The sequence below is a fragment of the Canis aureus genome, chromosome 30, assembly GCF_053574225.1.
Source record: "Canis aureus isolate CA01 chromosome 30, VMU_Caureus_v.1.0, whole genome shotgun sequence".
Taxonomy (NCBI): Eukaryota; Metazoa; Chordata; class Mammalia; order Carnivora; family Canidae; genus Canis; species Canis aureus.
The window spans coordinates 18,702,706-18,722,849 of NC_135640.1; the positions used below are offsets into that span (position 1 = coordinate 18,702,706).

Genomic DNA, 20,144 nt, shown 5'->3' on the forward strand with positions numbered 1-20,144 from the left:
TCTGTTGTTAACTGTCCTTCCTTCATTTAGTCGGCCTTGAATTTGATGCTTAGTTCCTGGAGAGTTAGAAACTGATCACTTCGCTCCGTCACTGGTGGTTGTCTCGGGTGGATCAGGGATCGGCTTCGCATTTTGCCAGAATCTTTTATACAGTTTCTGCTCTCTTCTCTGTCTGGTCCTTTCTCTATCCATTCTGGTCTGCCTTTAAATTATAAAGTAGACTATAAATCAAATTTGACTAAAATTTCAAGAAGTAAGTCAAGGTGAGATAAGTAAGTGGAGAACAGAATTGGACTAGAAAGAAACATTTGAGGGATTGTTTCATTTTTTCCTCAAACCATCCCAGACCTTCCTTAAATAGAGCCCACAGTTTGTGGGCTCCCTAATGAATAGGAGCCAAGCAGCAGCTTCACGTTTGAGACATGCTATTACCATTTTTTTCTCATTCCCGCTCCTTAATTAGGGGCTTTAAAGGAAGGTTGCCCACAGTTTCTGACAAACATCATTAGCTTTATCAGAATGAAATGCCTGATCCTGGACCTCTTTTCTGAAGAACTGACTGTTTTTGTTGAAAGATTGCTCGGAGTCTGTGTCACCTTTGTAGAATGCAGGAAAACACCTTGCGTGAGGATTAGTCTTAAGAGTTTATGAAATCGAAAAATAAAGAGTTTATGAAATCGCTCTTCCTGAAGATCTAATTTCCGAGAATTGATTTTTGTAGACCTCAATTAGAGTGGGATAGACTACACCAGTTTTCACGGAGTTTCAGTTTGCTTGACTGCGACCCATGTTTTTATCTGTACAAACACACACACAAACACACACAGAGCCCCAAATTTTCACAAACAGTATTTACCCCAATATTTGCAAATCCTCTATTTTATTTCATTTTTTTAAATGCAAATCTCCACCCACTGAATTGATTTCCCACACTAAAGAGTTGCAACCCTCGGTTGGAAAAACACTCAACAGGATGCCCTTTTATTTTTTTTCTAACCCTGTAATTCAATATAGTGTGATTTTGAATTGAGGACAAGCCTGATGAATTTGAGGTATGGAATAAAGGAATCAGATCAGCTCTGGGTTTGTTGTGTTTTTAAATCTCTCTGTGTGTTCATTCTCTTCACTCTGAGAGGATTCCATTATCTTTGCTCAAAGAGCAGACACTGCTCTGGCTGTTTCCCCTGCTTCTCTTTGATCCCTGCGGCTGAGCTGGGCCCTTCCCCCAAGCCCTCCCTTCTAGACTGGTTGAGGCTGTTCAGACCCCGGGGGTTTGCTGGGCTGGGAGCCTGCTGAGTGCTCACTGTGCTGTTTGGCTGTTCCCGCCTCTAACCTGCTCCATCCCCCTGCTGGGTTTTCACTCCAGATCTGCCAGGTTAATGGGATATTATTGTTCTTCTCTTACTGCTTTTTTTTCTTTCATATTTCATACAATGTTTATCAGTTTCTTCCTCGGACAATTTTTAGTTTGTTAGTGAGATGATGAAAGTGGGTAAGGATTGTATTTTAGGAATAAATGTTTCCTCATCAGCCAGGACCTAATCTAGGAAGAATTTATTCACTCCCATGTAAAGTACTTCTGCAGGTAATTTAACAGATAAAAGGCAACACAATGTATCTGACACCACAAGCCACATTTAAAAAAATGTATATATCATCAACATTGAATCAATTACATGGCATTTTAGGTTCAAATTTTAATTTTGGTCAGAAAGATAAATTAATAAACAGATTGTATTATTTATTTTACCCATAGCATTCTATGACATTACTGAGCACCTGTTACGTAGAAAGCAAGATATGTAAATTAATTTTCTGACTTTAAGGCATCTAGACCTTCAGAAGGGAGATAAAAAATGAATGCAAATAACCATCTTGTAAGATTTTAATAAGAAACTTGAATACATACAGTATAAAGCTCAATCAGAGTATTTCTTCCTTTTCAGAACCATGAGAGTCAAAAGAGAGAAATAATTTCTTTCTGTTCTGTCCTTTCAGGATATGAGACTGTCAAATTTCTCCATTCCCTATTCTCATTGAGTGTATGAATGGATGAATGAAGAAATGAATGAAACTGACTGCTTACTTTTGGGTGATGGAATGGCCTTCCTTTCTTCTTTCTTTTCTTTCTTTCTTTTATTTATTTATCTTTTATTTCTTTCTTTCTTTCTATTTAATTTATTTTAACAATATATTTTATTTAGCTCAATAATCTAAAATATTATTATTACAACATGTAATCAAGGTAAAAAATATATTACTTTTTTGTAATATATAAAATATATATTATGTAAAATATAATATAATAATATATAATATGTAAAAAAAATTTTACTTTTTTGTTTCTTTTTGGACTATTGTCTTCAAACTCTGCCATGTATTTTCCACTTACACACATCTCAGTTTTGACTAGCTGTACTTCATGAGTTCAAGATTCACAAGTCACTAGGACAACACAGTTCTAGATAAAAAGCAGAACAGAGGAAACACCTAAATACTTGATGAGTTTTTCCAACAGTTTGAGGAAAGGACTCATTTCATTGGGGGAGAGAGCTTGAAAATTATTTTTCTCTGAATATTAATGGAGAAATAGGAGTTGCCAACTCAAGAGCCACTCCTTTGTTTTCTTCTAGGCTCTCAGTCGCAGAACAATGAGATAGAACTGGCATAGTCTACTCTATTTCTCCAGTGCCTCAGGACCAGCACCTGTTGCAAGGACAACCCCTCTGGCCCTCACATTTGTACCACACCTTGTAGGTGATAATTGCTTTCGTGTACAATATTTCATTTAATCATTGTAATCATACTATGTAGTAGTCAGTGGAAGCATTACTATCCTCATTTTACAAATGAATGAACCAAAGTTCAAGGAGTTTAAATGACTTGTTCAAAGTAGTACAGTTAGTATCCAAGTGTTCTGAAATTTAATCTAGTATGTATGCCACTAAATCAGAGCTTCCTAATGAAAGAAAATACATAAATATATGTATATTTACAGAAATATGGACATTTTTCTTCTTTGGCAACACTTCCAAAAATACCTCCCAAAAAAACAAAACTGGTGATCTGTTTACAAAAGTAATATACAAATAACTTCTTGGCCAATTGAGTTTTTATTTTTTTTTTATTTTTTATTTTTTATTTTTTTGGCCAATTGAGTTTTTAGCCAGGTTTTAGTATTTTTTTTAGGTTGGATATTGTCATTTAGTTTAGCAATTTTGAACATCTGAAGGTTGAGAGCAAGTTAATACATTACAAAGGCAAAGTTTCTGTGTTGGCCCTGAAGTATGTTGTAATCATTTTTGTCTGGGAAAACAAACAAAAGTGGATCAGCAACATGTTTGTTATATGAGATGCTGGCAGAGTCCCAGCCTCTAGGATGCTGGCTTACCTACCAACAATACCTCCCTTTCAGGCAATGCCAGCTGTTTTATGAGAATATCCGAGTTCTCTGGAAGGGAATTACTCCAGTCAGCAGGATTGAATTTTACTATTGCCATGTAGGGAATTAACAGTATAGATCAAAAGTTGATCAACTTTTGATGCATCCTTCTTCTGTCACTGTGAAAAAGACTGTGACATACTTTAAAGACAGTTCATGGGCAGCCCGGGTGGCTCAGCGGCTTAGAGCAGCCTTTGGCCCAGGCCGTGATCCTAGAGACTCAGGATCAAGTCCCACGTCGGGCTCCCTGCATGGAGCCTGCTTCTCCCTCTGCCTGTGCCTCTGCCTCTTTCTCTCATGAATAAATAAAAATCTTAAAAAAAAAAAAAAAAAAGACAGTTCACCCTTGAGAATCAAAATTCTTTTGAAAAAAAGGTCCCTAGAATAAACAATATTCGATATGTTCATTACTCTCAATTTTAGAAACCTAATGGGCTTAAGAGCTATATTCACATTGATCTGTTTTAACTGTGCATGCTTTTTCTGCTCTACCCAACTGTGTTCCTATTTTCTATTCTTTTCATTCCACTCTGGAGCAGTTTGCCTCCTAGTTAGGCCACCAATTATACTCATTCAAAATATATGATTTATTTTCCTCATTTTTTAAAAAAATATTTTATTTATTTATTTGAGAGAAAGCAAGAGCCAGAGAGATCCAGAGGGAGAGGGAGAAGCAGACTCGCTGCTGAGCAGGGAGCCCGATGCAGGGCTGGCTCCCAGGACCCTAAGATCACAACCTGAGCCGAAGGCAGATGTTTCACCAACTGAGCCACCCAGGCAGCCCGCCTCTCTCATTTTATACCTTTCTTAGTTCCCAGCTACTTCTCTTAGTCAGCCTTTGACAAATCATAATGAACTAAGTTTAGCTTGTTGTAGAAAACAAGAGTCATTATGAAAACTGGAATGGTCTGGGAGCATCTTAAAAAATCATTTGGAGGGGCACCTGGGTGGCTCAGTCAGTTAAGTGTCTGCATTTGGCTCAGGTCATGATCCCAGGGTCCTGGGATTGAACCCCATGTTGGGTTCCCTGTTCAGCAGGGAATCTGCTTCTCCCTCTCCCTCTGCCCCTGCTATCTCTCTCTCCCTCTCTCTCATCCTCTCTCACATGTGTGTTCTCTAATAAATAAATAAAATATTTAAAAAAATAATTTGGTTAGTCCTCAGAATGTGGACAAACTGGTAAGATCCAGCTAAGAGACAGTGCATCCAGCTCATCTCATTCACAATAAATCCTCTGTAGTTTCCTAAAGCTGCCACAGAGATGCCAGTAATGGTGACTCGCTGACTAAAGTGCTGAGTAATGAACCCTGTGCCCTATTTATACAAAGTGTCCTAAGATTTCCTTAGTAGTAGGCAAATGCTGGAAACACAAAGGAAAGACACTATGGCCCACTAAACCACTCCCATTGTCTAGTTTATCACTCAGTTCTATCCTTCCTTCCTCTTTAGGAAATGAGGGTACATAAATGATAAGTAATATAAAACTTGCAAAAAAAATATTAAAATATCCAGGCAGTTTTGTATCAACAAGCATTTTTTCTTAGTGGACGTAAAGCATAAATAAAGGAAGTTATAATCCTCCATTCCTGCCTTCCCAATAAGTCCCTCCTTGGAATCCTTTTTTTTTTTTTTTTTTAAGATTTCATTTATTTATTCATGAAAGAACAGAGAGGCAGAGACATAGGCAGAGGAAGAAGCAGGCTCCATGCAGGAAGCCCAATGTGGGACTCAATCCCTGGACCCCAGGATCATGCCCTGAGCCAAAGGCAGATGCTCAATCTCTGAGCCACCCAGGCATCCCCCTCCCTGGAATTCTTATTCTGAACCTAGTAACCAGTCAATGTGGCAAATTATTTGATCTGCTGGGCCTACTCAAGGAGTTTATTAGCTAACTTTCTTTAGACTTTTTTTCTTAAAGATTTTATTTTAGAGAGAGTCAGGGAGGGGAGGTAGTAGGCAGAGGGAGAGAGAATCTCAGGCAGACTTCCCACTGAGTGGGGTGCCCGATGCAGGGCTTGATCCCATAACCTTGAGATCATGATCTGAACTGAAATCAAGAGTCAGATGCTGGGATCCCTGGGTGGCGCAGAGGTTTAGCGCCTGCCTTTGGCCCAGGGCGCGATCCTAGAGACCCGGGATCGAATCCCACGTCGGGCTCCCGGTGCATGGAGCCTGCTTCTCCCTCTGCCTGTGTCTCTGCCTCTCTCTCACTGTGTGCCTATCATAAAAAAAAAAAAAAAAAAAAAGAGTCAGATGCTTAACCAATTGAGCCACCCAGGTGCCCCTAGACTTTTTAAAAGAATAAATTTTTGCCCAGTAATTTACTAGCAAATGCAGAAAGTAATGAGGCTCATTAGCACTTTAGGGTTAATGTTACCAAAAACAGGCTGATTCAAAGGAACACATATTGGAATAAACATACCCTTATTCCATCATCTGCACAAGTTTGCATCCATGGGAGAACAGAAATTTATTGCAAGGTACATCCTTTTATAGTGGAAAATCTACTATACACTAATAGTTCCTCAAAAGAGACATATGCTGCTGAGATATTTCACTGATAAGATTGTTCCCTCTTCTCTGTCTCCTACATTTAAGGTTTGAGTGATTTCTCTTTCTAGGCTACCCTGTAATTTCTTTGTTGGTTAAAAAATATGCTCACATTTAAAGCATCTAATTAAATGGCTAAGAGCTGGCCTAAATGACCCAAGTTCTTTGCCTTTTTCACTCTCCATGCTCCCAAGAACGTTTATTCTGTCTTTTCAACAAGCACCTCAAGAAGGTATCTTAAAAGTATCTTTTAAAAAAAGTATCTTACTTGAGAGGTGCCTGGGTGGCACAGATGATTAAGTATCCAACTCTTGAATTCAGCTCAGGTCATGATTCCAGGGTTATAGGATTGGGCCCCTTATCTAGCTCCCTGCTCAGCAGGGAGTCTGCTCAAGATTCACTCTTTCTCTTTCTATCACCTTCCCAACTCTCTAAAATAAATAAATAAATACTTTTTAAAAAAGTGTCTTATGTGGGTTTAAATGCAAGAGTATCTGCAAACACTAGTATGGCTTATAAAGTATACGGAAGAGTAGCAAGAAAAATGGTCCAATGGTCCATGTAGTCTGTGCATTGGCTTGGTTTCAGGTATTCTCTCTGAAAGTGCATACACACATATTCCCAGAAGCTGTCATCCAGCACTTCTTTTATTGTTTTAATAGCTCACTTCTTGGAATCTTAAACACATACACATACTGGCAATGTTCTTGGTTCAGCAGAATTGCTTAGGGCGACTGTATTGGAATAGATGCCAAATAGTAATGTTCTTACCTCTAAACACCAGAAAACACTTGACACGCCCTCCTGCCAGCTCTTCTCTGCCAAAAAAGTACAGGGCGTGATGAAGATCCCTGAGGGAGAAAGAAGCTATTGCTTTATTTTAAGTGAATAGAGTTTAAAGTTACAAACTAGGGGCACCTGAGTGGCTCAGTAGGTTGAGGGCCTGCCTTCAGCTCAGGTCATCATCCCAGAGGCCTGGGATCGAGCCCCACATCGGGCTCCTTGCTCAGCGGGGCATCTGCTTCTACCTCTGCTTCTCATGCTGGTTCTCTCTCTCGCATAAATAAATAAAATCTTTAAAAAAATTGTTTTAAATAAAGTTACAAACTAGAGTAAAGTAAGAACATAAAACAAATATTTTTTGGGAAATAGTAAAAATATTAAAAGATCTGACGGGGCCATGAATCTTTCTTTGTCATCATCATACAAGTTAATTATTTTTATTTCATATGAAAGAAGCATAGAAATCATTAAGATGACTCAAAATTTCACTTCCTAAACATGTAAACAGAGTATGCTTGTGTCTTTGTAGACACATTCATACATATGGATTCTGATACAGACATATAGAGAAAGCTTTCTTAGCCAAATGATATCATAAATAATATTTAGTTGTACAAATTTGCCTTTAATACTTAACAAAAGATTATACATATCTCACCAGGTCAATAAGTAATTATCTACTATATCATCGTTAATGGATGCATAGTATTCTTTAATGTGGCAATGTAGTTATACCATAAGTTATTTAGCAAATACTCTATGGTTGATTTAATTGTTTCTGACTTTTATAAGAAATTCTACAATGAACATCCTTCCACATATATTTTTCTGTATAGGTCTGATTAATTTTTAGGGTAAATTCTCAGAATTGTGATTGATAGGTCAAAGGTAATGTTTATCTATCTATCTACCTACCTATCTATCCATCCATATTAGGTTTTAAATAAATAAAATTCTAAGTTACCCTATAGAAGAAGAGTGCCAGTTCATATCCCACCATCAATAGATGACATCTCTTTCTCCCACAAGTTTGCCATCATTTGGAAATCATCTTCAGATAAATGAAAAATATATATATGTGTGCTTCCAGTCTGATAGGTGATAATTTGCATTTCCATTACTCTCAATGTGCTCTACTTTATAAGTAAAGTTGTATGCTATTTACATGTTTATTGACCACTTGTATCTTTTTTTTTTTTTAAGATTTTACTTATTTGAGAGAGAGATGAGAGAGAGAAAAATCACAAGCAGGGGGGAGAAGTAGAGGGAGAAGCAGACTCCCTGCTGAGCAAGGAACCTGATGCCAGGGTTCCATCCCAGGACCTTGGGATAATGACCTGACCCGAAGGCAGATGCTTAACTGACTGAGTCACCCAGGTGCCCTGACTACTTGTGTCTTTTACTATTTGAATTGCCTTTGCCCTTTTATGATTTGTCTCTTCCTAGCTTAACTGAATTGGAAGACCATTATTATATAGGTTATTAGAACTTTGCCAAAAATATTGCAAATATTTTCTCATGGTAACCCAGATTTCGGATGTCCCCTAATTGGGTGGGGGAGGGGGTGGGGGGGATGAGACAATGTCCAAATAGCTGTCTTTGTATTTGATCCGTGCCTCAGACTACCAGGATACATGAGCTCAGCATCTCTCTTCTATTCTAAAAAAACATCTTTTCATCCAAAGACCTTACTGAACATAACTATAGAGTTTTCATAGGTTAGATGGAAAACAGGTTCTGCAAAACACACCTTAGAGAAAAATCCCTAGTGGACATGTCTGTGCTTATTCATTATCAGCTCTATTTGGGGCTGAAATAGGGAGTGGCTTGCAAACTTGATTGCAAGCCAGTCCATCTCAATTTGATTCCTCAAACTTGTCTTGATGTTCAAACAAAGGGCCCTCCAGTTACCAAAAATCACCCTCCTTAGAAGATAGTTGAGCAACCGTCTTATTTTGAAAATGTCCTTTGGGGATATCATGTCTTGCCCAACTCCAGCAGTTTGAGTATTTCTTCCAATCTTTTTCTGCTAAATCTCTCAAGAGTATTAACTTTTCTTCAACAACTTTCTACAATTTTGTTGTCAGCTTCATTTCTTTTTTTTATATAAATTTTATTTATTTTTTTTTAATTTTTTTTTATTTATTTATGATAGTCACAGAGAGAGAGAGAGGCAGAGACACAGGCAGAGGGAGAAGCAGGCTCCATGCACCGGGAGCCCGATGTGGGATTCGATCCCGGGTCTCCAGGATCGCGCCCTGGGCCAAAGGCAGGCGCTAAACCGCTGCGCCACCCAGGGATCCCTAAATTTTATTTATTTATTCATGAGAGACACACAGAGAGAGAGGCAGAGACACAGGCAGAGGGAGAAGCAGGCTCCATGCATGAAGCCCGATGTGGGACTCGATCCTGTGTCTCCAGGATCATGCCCTGGGCTGAAGGTGGCGCTAAACCGCTGAGCCACCGGGGCTGCCCAGTCAGCTTCATTTCTAAGTATTTTCTTCTTTGGTTGCTACTACAATTGCTAATTTCCCACTACCACATTATCCAACCAATTATTCTATATATATCGGAAAATGATTGATTTGGATGTATTTTTGTGTGTGAAATCAAGTACTTTACTAATCTATCTCATTGTTCATAATGATATTCTCTTACTTATTTCTCTTAATCTACTATCATCTGCCAATAATGATTGTTGTGTCACCTTCTTTTAAATATCCATACCTCTCAGTACTTTCTCATGTCTAATTATATTAGTACTTCTAAACTGGGAGTACTAGTAGTGATGAGAATTCATCTGTCATGACAAAAACTTAAAAAGCTTCCATTAAAAATGATGCTGGCTTTAATATGTTGTGTATACACATGCATATAAAATTTTAATGTCCAAGAAGTTGTATCTTTTCCTATCACACTGATGGCTTGCGTTTCTTATTAATATATTTGTTTTCTTTTTCTTTCTTTTTCCTTAATTAAAAAGGAATGTTGGATTTGTCAGAATTTTTAAGACCCAAGTATAGGATTTGTCAAAGGCCTTTTAGGTACCAGTTCATTGATCCACACTAAATTTGAATTATCATTAAATATGCTTAGACATGTTAATGGACTGTTAGTTCCATTTTACTGATCTACAAGTCATTTCTAATACCAGTCTCATATAAGTTTATTTACTGACCATTGTGACACATTATAATAGCTAGTGACATGAGTCTCTTTATTTCTCTAGGGTTTTCTTGGCTAATGTGGCTCAATATTCTAATCATTATTTATATTGCTATCATGTAGATAGCAAAAATTAATAAAATAGAAAATAATACAAAATAATTTGGAGTACTTTGATTTCAAATTTTTTTAAAAATCAAGTACCACCAATTCTAGGGGAAGCAGAAATCAATATGAGCTTAAAAAGTGATGGACAAAAAAAAAAAAAAGTGATGGACAGTTTTGTAGAAGACCTATCTTTTCTAGTTAAAGAAGAGAATAGGAGAAAGAGGAGAAAATTAATTTATAGGGTGATGAAGAAGGCAGACATCCTGATTAAGAGTTATTAGTTTAGGTTGAAGTATATTTGAGTAGGAAAGCACACTTGTTCTACTCTAAGAAGGATGTCTATGAAGAAAAACAATTTATTATTTAGCCAAATAATTACTAGAATAAGAACTAAGGAATTATAGTAAGATAAGGAAATAAAATCTAATATAAAATAATGATGTTGAGTCAAAGAAGAATAAGAGGATCCTTTTGTAGTTCATGAGCGTGATGATTGGGGGCTCATGCCGTTGTGTGACATGTGCCTCCCTGAAACCTTGTTATGACCATGGCACATTACCCATCTGACATGAAATTAAAAAAAAAAAAAAAAAAGAACTTTAAAAATCTTACAACATGAATAAATGTACTTACCAAACCAGAAATTTCCTATAAACATACTTTGAATTATTTTCTTCTCCAAGGAGTTTATTGTTTTATTTAAATATAATAGTATAAATCTCTGAAAACATCTAATTAATGCCACAGTGGTGGAGAGAGGTTGAGTGATTCCTAGGGAAGCGAGTAGAGATAATTATATGGATAAAGTTCAAATAAGATCTTCATAATATGCTCCCCCTATAACCTTTCCATCTTTCTCATCTCAAGCTGTCCACATTAGATTGAACTCTTTGCACTTCTCAAAGAACAGCACATCTTCCCCATCACCCCATCCTCCAGCATCCACTCCCTTTTCCTCTAGACATTTGTACTCACAGTGCCAACATAGGATTCAAAAAAATTCTTCTATCTCCGTCCGGGACAGGCAGTGTTTTCTTGGCTTCCATTGCACCTCAGGCATACCTCTCCAAATCCCTGGTTTTCCGGACTGTCCCCCTCAGTATAGATACCATGGAAGGCATCTTCATCTTTCATTTAGCATTTAGTATATAGTGGTGGAAATAAAAATTTTTTATTTTAAATTGTGGAAATAAAAATTAACTCTTTAGAAAATCTTAAGAGGGACACCTTGGTGGCTCAGCAGTTGAGTGTCTGCCTTCAGCTCATGGCATGATCCTGGGGCCCGGGGAGTGAGTCCCACCCACATGGGGCTCCCTGTGAGGAGCCTGCTTCTCCCTCTGACTATGTCTCTGCCTCTCTCTGTGTGTCTCTCATGAATAAATAAATAAAATCTTAAAAAAGAAAAAAATCTTAAGAGATTCAGGACACAAATTTGTTATTCACTTTTCACAACTCAGTGAGGTTAAAATGTCACATGATGGCATATCCATAACTGTGAATCAAATACAGCAAGCCCTCCTCTTCCTATACTATCTATAAAGATTAGGTAGGAGAAGGAGTCCAAGTCATTAATATCAGAATAAGGGAATCATAAAGTTAGAAAGACCCATGAAAATCATTCATCCAGTGGTGTCTGGTTGAGCTTTTAATAAAATGCCAATGCCTAGGTCTTATCTCAGGGGAATCTGACTTAGCTCATCTAGTATGGCCAGACAGTTGTATTTTTGGAGTTCCCCAGATGCTTCTAATAAGCACTCAGAATTGAGAACAACTGACACAATCCTACTCCTTCATTTTGCCAATGAGGCAGACATGACAGGTGAAGTCATTTGGGTGGGTGGACCGGAGACACAATGAAAATAAGCAAGGTGCCTCAATATACAATATAGTTCTGTTTCCATCAAATCATATTTAATAACAAATTATTTCTGTAAAGGTGAGGAAATAAATCCTGTAAAGTCTAATGACACTATATGATTTATTACAGAAAGAATGATTAGGAAATCAGCAAATCCGGAAGAACCTGCTTTCTTAAGATGAGCACTGTGGATGAAATTAGCTGGACCGAAAGTAAATCAACCACAAGCTGCATGTGGTGGCACTTCAAAATAAATGTAATGAGAAGCAATTTGAAGCAAAAAAAAAAAAAAAGAAAAAAAAAGATTCCAACTGCCAGGCAAAGGCAGATTCTGTGCAGGAAATAACTTGGCTGAATAAATAGAACTAGCTAAGACTAGATTATACAAACATGATTTATTTCTAATTCAGACAAAGCTGAACTATACAGCAACTCTATCTACTTATGATTTCCTATCTGTGTAAATCTTAGGCTGGTAATAAGCATGTATTTACAGCTTTCTGCAAGTCTTATCCCTGACAAGGAGAAATAAAGGAGGGCTCTCAGGTTCACAGGAACTGAATATGGAAATTACATCGGTGTAAGAGGTCAAATTTTTCTAAGATTTATCTTCCAAATTTAGAATATTTAAAAAGTTAAATTGAGAATGACAATGAGGGAGGTCAATGGAAGAGACAAATTAATATTTATTGGCAGAGAAGGGACCAAGAAAGCATGTGGTGCTGTTTTATTTCCCCGCCGCAGCTCCAATCTCCATCCTCCACTCAAGTCAACTCTATTTCCAGATGGTCTTTCAGTTCCAAGACTCAAAGAAATAGTCTTATATCCAGGATAAAAACTGCTTGCCTTATTACTTGACATATATTTTCATAATTACTTTATACTATTTCTCAACTTTTTAAAAATATAATCTTTCAATATATAGGCATCCTATCTCAGTTTGTGATCCCGAACATATAGCAATATGATTTTCTGACTCATACAAACTTTAGGAATATTTCTTAGCTTCCTGTTTTTATATATATATATACATATATATATACACACACACAAATTTCCATTTTTCATTTCAAGTTGAATTTTTGAGCTAAGAATATGTGATACATGACTCAAATTAGTGAAACTCAGGAAACTAAAAAATGTGCTATAGTCCAGAAAGGATAAGGCCATTTGGGTTCTTATGCTCTAAACCAGTGTTAAGGTTGATATTTAGGTATCACGAACAGAAAAATAAACACTCTAAATAAAGACTATTATTAGCAAATAGGTTACATATATCACAGGTAAGTTGTAACCTTTATTTTTACCATATTAAAGTAATTTCTAGGGGTGACTGGGTGGCTTAATCAGTTAAGTTTCTGCCTCTGGCTCAGGTCATGACTCAGAGTTCTGTGATAGAGCCCTGCATGGGCCTTTCTGCTCAGCGGGGAGCCTGCTTCTCCCTTGCCCTCTGCCCCTCACCCCTCTCGTGCTGTGCTCTCCCTTTTTCTCCCTCTCAAATAAATAAATAAGATCTTCAAAACTATGTAATTTTTAGTTATTTCAAAGGCTGGTTGGTCAATGTATAGGTTGTGAAGACCCTTTCCATATCTGTCTCCTTCCAGTTATTCATGAGACAAACAGGAGTGATCTGAAAGGAAGACGAAGTAAATCTTTAACCCATCTCAAATGTTTCCTTTTAGTAGCTTTCATAGATATTGTGGCAATTTGGATGAAAGATAACTAATACTTAAGACTTAGAAATCATCCGTAGATGTTACTCATCCAGGTTCTCATAATGGAAAACTGCCAACTGGATCAACTATTCAAATCAGTATATTTTGTTATTGGGCCATGTGTTTCACAAACTCAGATCCCAAAGCTACAATTCCATTTTAGATCCAATTAAAATGTCAGTCAAAAAAAAAAAAAAAGAGGGGATCCCTCGGTGGCGCAGCGGTTTAGCGCCTGCCTTTGGCCCAGGGCCTGATCCTGGAGACCCGGGATCGAATCCCACTCGGGCTCCCAGTGCATGGAGCCTGCTTCTCCCTCTGCCTGTGTCTCTGCCTCTCTCTCTCTCTCTGTGACTATCATAAATAAAATAAAATAAAATAAATAATAAAATAAAAAGATTTGTGATAAAGTGTGTAAAGAAGCCCGATATATATGAAGCATTCATCAAGTGTTAGCTATTATTTTACTGTTTTCTCCTATGTTCTCTATATTCTGTATCTTGCATGAAGAGGCTCAAAGGGAAGATAAGAAGTAATAAATGAAAGCTTGAAAAAAGTTTAAAAATAAATAAATAAACAAAAAAAAACGGGTTTTCATTTCAGAGCTACTTCCTGATTAGGCAGGATCCTCAAGTCACCTTCTCTGAATCTTGATTCCACTGCACTTTTAGTTTGTGAAGAGGTGGCTTGAATGAGTCCATTTGAACTATTCAACATACATCATTTGAGAAAATTCATAACCCTAGAGAGAGCTCTTACAAGCATGAACTAACAGATCAAGCATGTCCTCAAACTCTAGAAGTTTTAAGTCTTATTTAGAAGAAAGCAGGGAGTCTCTCCTGTCTGTGGCAGAAACACCACATAAGAGGAAAATTAAAGACTTGTGTGATTAAAAAAAAAAAGTCAATTCATAAGAAGTTCTTTAAGTCTACTATTCCAAATCTTCATTTAGTTTCTAATACATTTGAGAGCCACTGAAGACTTGGAGAATAGTAGTGTGATCAGAACACTACCATGAATACCACAAGAAGGTAAGCCTTGTCACTTGGAAGAGATTAGAGGATAGAGAAAGTAAATGATAAAATTTTAGTCACTTGAACAACTGCTAAAGCTGTCCACTGGTAGCTATTACATATTTCAAGTTGTTGTAGAAAGTGTAGCTTTCAATAGGAGATGGAAAACCAACTGTTTCATTGATAAGGCTAAAGAAATAAAGAAGACTTTGTGGAGACATAACATCCAATTGAGTATGCACCAAACTTTTGTTCTCAAACACATTATCTCCCAAATGCACAATTTTTTAGATGTAAAATTTTAATTAATTAATTAATTTTAGATGTAAAAAATTTTTTTAAATACTTTATTTATTCATGAGAGACACACAGAGTGAGAAAGGCAGTGGGAGAAGCAGGCTCTATGCAGGGAGCCCTGACCTAAAGGCAGACACTTAACCGCTAAGCCACCTGGGCATCCCTAGATGTAAAATATTTATTTTTTATTTTATTTTTTTTAAGATTTTTATTTATTTATTCATGAGAGACACACACACAGAGAGAGAGAGTTAGAGAGAGAGAGGCAGAGACACAGGCAGAGGGAGAAGCAGGCTCCATGCAGGGAGCCTGACGTGGGACTCGATCCCGGGTCTCCAGGATCAGGCCCTGGGCTGAAGGCGGCGCTAAACCTGGGCCACCTGGGCTGCCCCTTAGATGTAAAATATTTAAAATTCACTTTATTTTGGACATTTCAGACCCTGATCTAGGACTTGGGACTGTGTCACTGACCTTTTGAGTGACCTCTGGCAAACCATGTAGCTATTATTTTTTTTAAAGATTTTATTTATTTATTCATGAGAGACACAGGGGGAGAGAGAGAGGCAGAGACACAGGCAGAGGGAGAAGCAGGCTCCATGCAGGGAGCCCAATGTGGGACTCAATCCTGGAACTCCAGGATTATGCCCTGAGCCAAAGGCGCTAAACCACTGAGCCACTTAGGGATCCCCGCCATGTAGCTATTTTTATTTTAAATCTTAGGTATTTCGGGCAGCCCGGGTGGCCCAGCGGTTTAGTGCCGCCTTCGGCCCAGGGTGTCATCCTGGAGTCCTGGGATAAGTCCTATGTCAGGCTCCCTGCATGGAGCCTGCTCTTCCCCCTGCCTGTGTCTCTGCCTCTCTCTCTCTCTCTCTCTGTGTCTCTCATGAATAAATAAAATCTTAAAAAAAAAAAATAAATCTTAGGTATTTCAAAAACCACCTTTGAAATCACTGGCACTCACAAGCTATCTTTAATCTTTACAATTCTTGTTATGCTCTAAAAAAGGTTTCTCTTGATTCATTCTGATTCATGGTACACTTAAATGTTGTTTTCCCAGATCTTTGGGAGAATTTGTGTTTTTTGTAGAGTTTGATGCGCCCGATAATTATGTGACCATTTCTTTAAGAAATATCAAGTTTAAAAATATATATATACATATATATTTATATAAAAATATAAGCTGCATTCACTGCTTCCCTGATTTTAAAAAAGATTTATTTATTTGAGAGAGAGAAAGCTCATGCAGGGGGAGGGGCAGAGGAAAAGGGAGAGAGAGTCTTAAGCAGACTCTGTGCTGAGTGTAGAGCCCAATGTGGGGCTTGGCTAGAACTCATGACTCTTGAGATCTGGACCTGAGCCAAAGCCTAGAGTTGGACACTTAACTGACTGTGCCACCCAGGTGCCCTGCTTCCCTGCTTTCTTAAGTAGACTGTACTAAATATGATTTGATGTTTTATTGATGACTCAGCACCATAATAAAATGCTTTCATTATAATGGTGAGCTGTGATTCAGTGCTGTGTGACCCAGCTGCCAAAGGAAGAAAATGCAAGGAAAGCCTACATACACAAAGTTCAGAATAAAAGGAGTAAGAGATGGTTTGTTTTCTAACTACTCATTTCACCCCTGAACTGGATACACCACACTGCACGTCCCACTTTAGGAAGGATATCAGCAAAGTAGAACATTCTAGGGCAACCAGGATGGTGAGTGGTCTTGAAATAAGGTCTAGCCAGGGAAATCACTGAAAGAAGAATTAGAGGTTTCACTTACAAGAGAAAACTTAGAAAAGATAAATATTTAAATGTTGGTAGTGTTGTCTTTTGAAGGTGCCTTAGCTATAAACTGCAAATACCTAAACTAAGACCAATGGGTAAAAACTATTACAGGGGAACACATTTTGGTTCATATAAAAAGAACTCATCTTTGTAATTTGCTTTCATTCACAATTCATATGCAAGATCCTATTTAGTTTCACAGGTAATAGAAAGATGAGTTACCTAAGTATAGCCCCCCCCACCCCCAATGAGGCAATAGCCTACTGCATTTGGAGCACAGAATATGTGAGATGAGAAGCATACAAAGTTAGAAAAGTAAATGGAACCAGATCATGAGGAACCTGGAAAGCTAAGTTGAGGACACTAGGTTGTTTTAAATAATAATCAGGGGGGTGTGCCTGGGTGACACAGTTAAGCATCAGACCCTTAATTTAGGCTCTAGTCACGATTGCAGGTCTGTGAGATCAAGTTCCATGTTGCACTCCACATTCAGTGGGAAGTCAGCTTATCTCCCTCATCTTCCGTTTCTTATCTCCCTAGCCCTGCGTGCACAGTTTCTCTCTCTAAAATAAATAATTAAATCTTCAGATAAATAAATAAATTTTTTTTGAAGATTTCATTTATTTATTCATGAGACACAGAGAGAAAGTGGCAGAGACACAGGCAGAGGGAGAAGCAAGCTCCATGCAGGGAACCTGACGTGGGACTCGATCCCAGGTCTCCAGGATCAGGCCCTGGGCTGAAGGCGGCACTAAACCGCTGAGCCACTGGGGCTGCCCCCAGCTAAATAAATAAATAAATAAATAAATAAATAAATAAATAAATAAATAAATAAATAAATAGGTTATTGGGATGAACAAAGCATTTTAAACCCCCTTTTAACTCAAATTTTATTTAGAAAAATAATTATAAAACAAGTTCACTATTAAAAATTCAAAGATAGCAAAATAGGGTACGTGCAGAGTGAAAGCTGACATCAAACCCAATTCCCTGGGGGTAAACATAAACAATTTAGCTTGTAGCTTTATTTAACCTTTTTGTGGCTCAGGATCTTCATCTGCAATAACAGATAATAACAGCACCTACTTCATAAAGGTGTTACAAGGATTGAGTGAATAATTGCCAGGACACCTGGGTGGCTCAGCAGTTGAGCGTCTGCCTTCAGCTCAGGACAATATCCTGGAGTCCTGGGATCGAGTCCTGTATGGAGCTCCCTGCATGGAGCCCGCTTCTCCCTCTGTCTATGTCTCTGCCTCCCTCTCTCTCTCTCTCTATCTCTCTCTGTGTGTGTGCATCTCTCATGCCTCTCTCTCTCTCTCTCTGTGTCATGAATAAATAAATAAAATCTTGTAAAAAAATTGCCAACTCCATGAAGGCAAGGATTTTGTCAAGTTCAGGGATTCTCAACCTCTGCACCATGGGCATTTTAGGTTGAATAATTCTTTGATGTGAGGAGCAGTCTTGGGCAATGTAGGATAAGTAGCAGCATCCTGGCTTCTACCTGCTAGATTCCAGTAGCAATCCCCCTATACATGCATTCTTGTGACAACAAAAAATGTTTGCAGACATAGCCAAATGTCCCTTAGGGGCAACATCACCCCAAGTCAAGAACCACTGATTTCATTTATTGCTGAATACCTATCACTTAACATAGTATGCAAAGAATATCTGTGGATGGAATTGATAAATACATTTAAAGATCCTTGAATGGTGCTTGTACATAGGAAGCCCTCAGTTAACTGCTAGCAATGTTAGCTATTTTTATTATACTATTTTCCCACAAGACTATGCCACATATAACTATTTCAGCATAAATGAGATCAAAATGTGTATATTTCACTGCAATTTGAAACTTTTAACTAATGGTATGTATTAGACATTGTTTTATGTCACCATGTATCGATACAGCTCTATCTCAATCATTTTCTTTTTTCATTTTATTTGAATTTCAGTGTAGTTGACATATAATGTTATATTAGTTTCAGGTATACATTATAGTGATTCAGCAGTTCCATACACTACTCAGTGTTCACCAAGATAAATGCACTCTTAATCCCTCCACCTATTTACCTCAATCATTTTCAATGAAATCATAACATTCTACTATATGGGATATATCCTATCATTTCAATTCATTTATTCAATTCACTACTGATGGATATTTAGGTTAATTCCAACTTAATGCTATTATAAATAATGCTGCAAAGAACACTTTCCATCAAGAATTTTTATTTATTTATTTTTAAAGATCTAATTTATTTCAAAGAGACAGAGAATGATTGTGGGGAGGGTAAGAGAGGGAGATGTAGACTCCCCACTGAGTGGGAACCCTGACACAAGGCTTGACCCTAGGACCCTGGGATCACGACCTAAGCCGCAGGTAAGACACTTAACCGACTGAGCCACCCAGGTGTCCCCATCAAGAATTTTTAGCCACATGGGACTCCTGGGTGGTTCAGGGGTATAGCACCTGCCTTCTGCCCAGTGCGTGATCCTGGGGTCCTGAGATCGAGTCCTGTGTGGGGCTACCTGCATGGAGCCTGCTTCTCCTATGCCTATGTCTTTGCTTCTCTCTCTCTGTGTGTTTCTCATGAATAAATAGCATCTTTAAAAGAAAAAAATAATTTTTAGCAACATAATGACACAATCTGAGCTATGCAATATGTTATGCCCTCAGTTTAAAGTAAAATAGCCTCATACTAAGCAGCAAAGCTGTATTATTTCTGTATTAATTCTTCAATTTTAGTAGAGAAGAACTTATTGGGACTATTTGTGGAATTTGTTTATATATTTGGTGCCTTGTTCCACAGATAATTTAGGCAGAAATGATAGGTAACTTAGGACAATACCATACCAGTGAAAAACTTTCCATCCAGCCATCTCACATATCTAGAACCCCCGACGGGAAAATAGAATAAACCACCAAGTCTCACTGCATTTAAATAGATGTTATAAGATCCATGCACTAAGTCAGTATTTTTCAATCATTAAAACACACACACGTATACACAGGCCCTCACCTATTACTTATTTAATTTTAGACGTAATTATAAGTTTGGTTATCTGGGTTATCTAGTCTGCAGGCAACCTGAACAGTACATTGCCGCACATTTCCTTGGCATTAACAATTCTACATAGGGCTTTGTCATCCATTATTAGTCGTTCAAATTCCACGAATAGTCCGAATAAGTTCTTCTCTACTAATAAATTGAAGAATTAATACAGAATTAATATGGTTTTGCTGCTTAGTATGAGGCTCTTTTACTTTAAAATTAGGTTCATAAAAAGTAATTTAAAAAATAATAAAATTAGGTTCATGTTCATGAAGTAAAGTTAGAAGTACAGGGAAAGGAAGAAATCCACTATATAAAAATGCACCACTATTTATTTTTTGCTACCACTTTTTAGCACCTAGGCATTAAAATACATAATGCTTAGGC

General features: G+C 37.6%; 1 long non-coding RNA gene and 1 other non-coding gene across 3 annotated transcripts; one reads left to right on the forward strand and one right to left on the reverse strand.

Moving 5' to 3' along the window:
• Positions 1 to 533: 533 nt before the first annotated feature.
• Positions 534 to 12,030, reverse strand: LOC144301770 (uncharacterized). 2 transcript variants are annotated; one of them, XR_013368606.1, is made up of 4 exons: positions 11,024 to 12,030; positions 10,682 to 10,819; positions 6,764 to 6,843; positions 534 to 3,755 (listed from the first exon to the last, which is right to left on the reverse strand). It is a non-coding gene; the product is annotated as an uncharacterized LOC144301770 (long non-coding RNA). The 2 variants fall into 2 exon arrangements; XR_013368607.1 differs by lacking the exon at positions 534 to 3,755 and adding an exon at positions 3,767 to 5,660.
• On the forward strand, positions 10,514 to 10,617 carry LOC144302136 (small nucleolar RNA U13). The gene has a single exon (XR_013369009.1). It is a non-coding gene; the product is annotated as a small nucleolar RNA U13 (small nucleolar RNA).
• Positions 12,031 to 20,144: the final 8,114 nt, after the last annotated feature.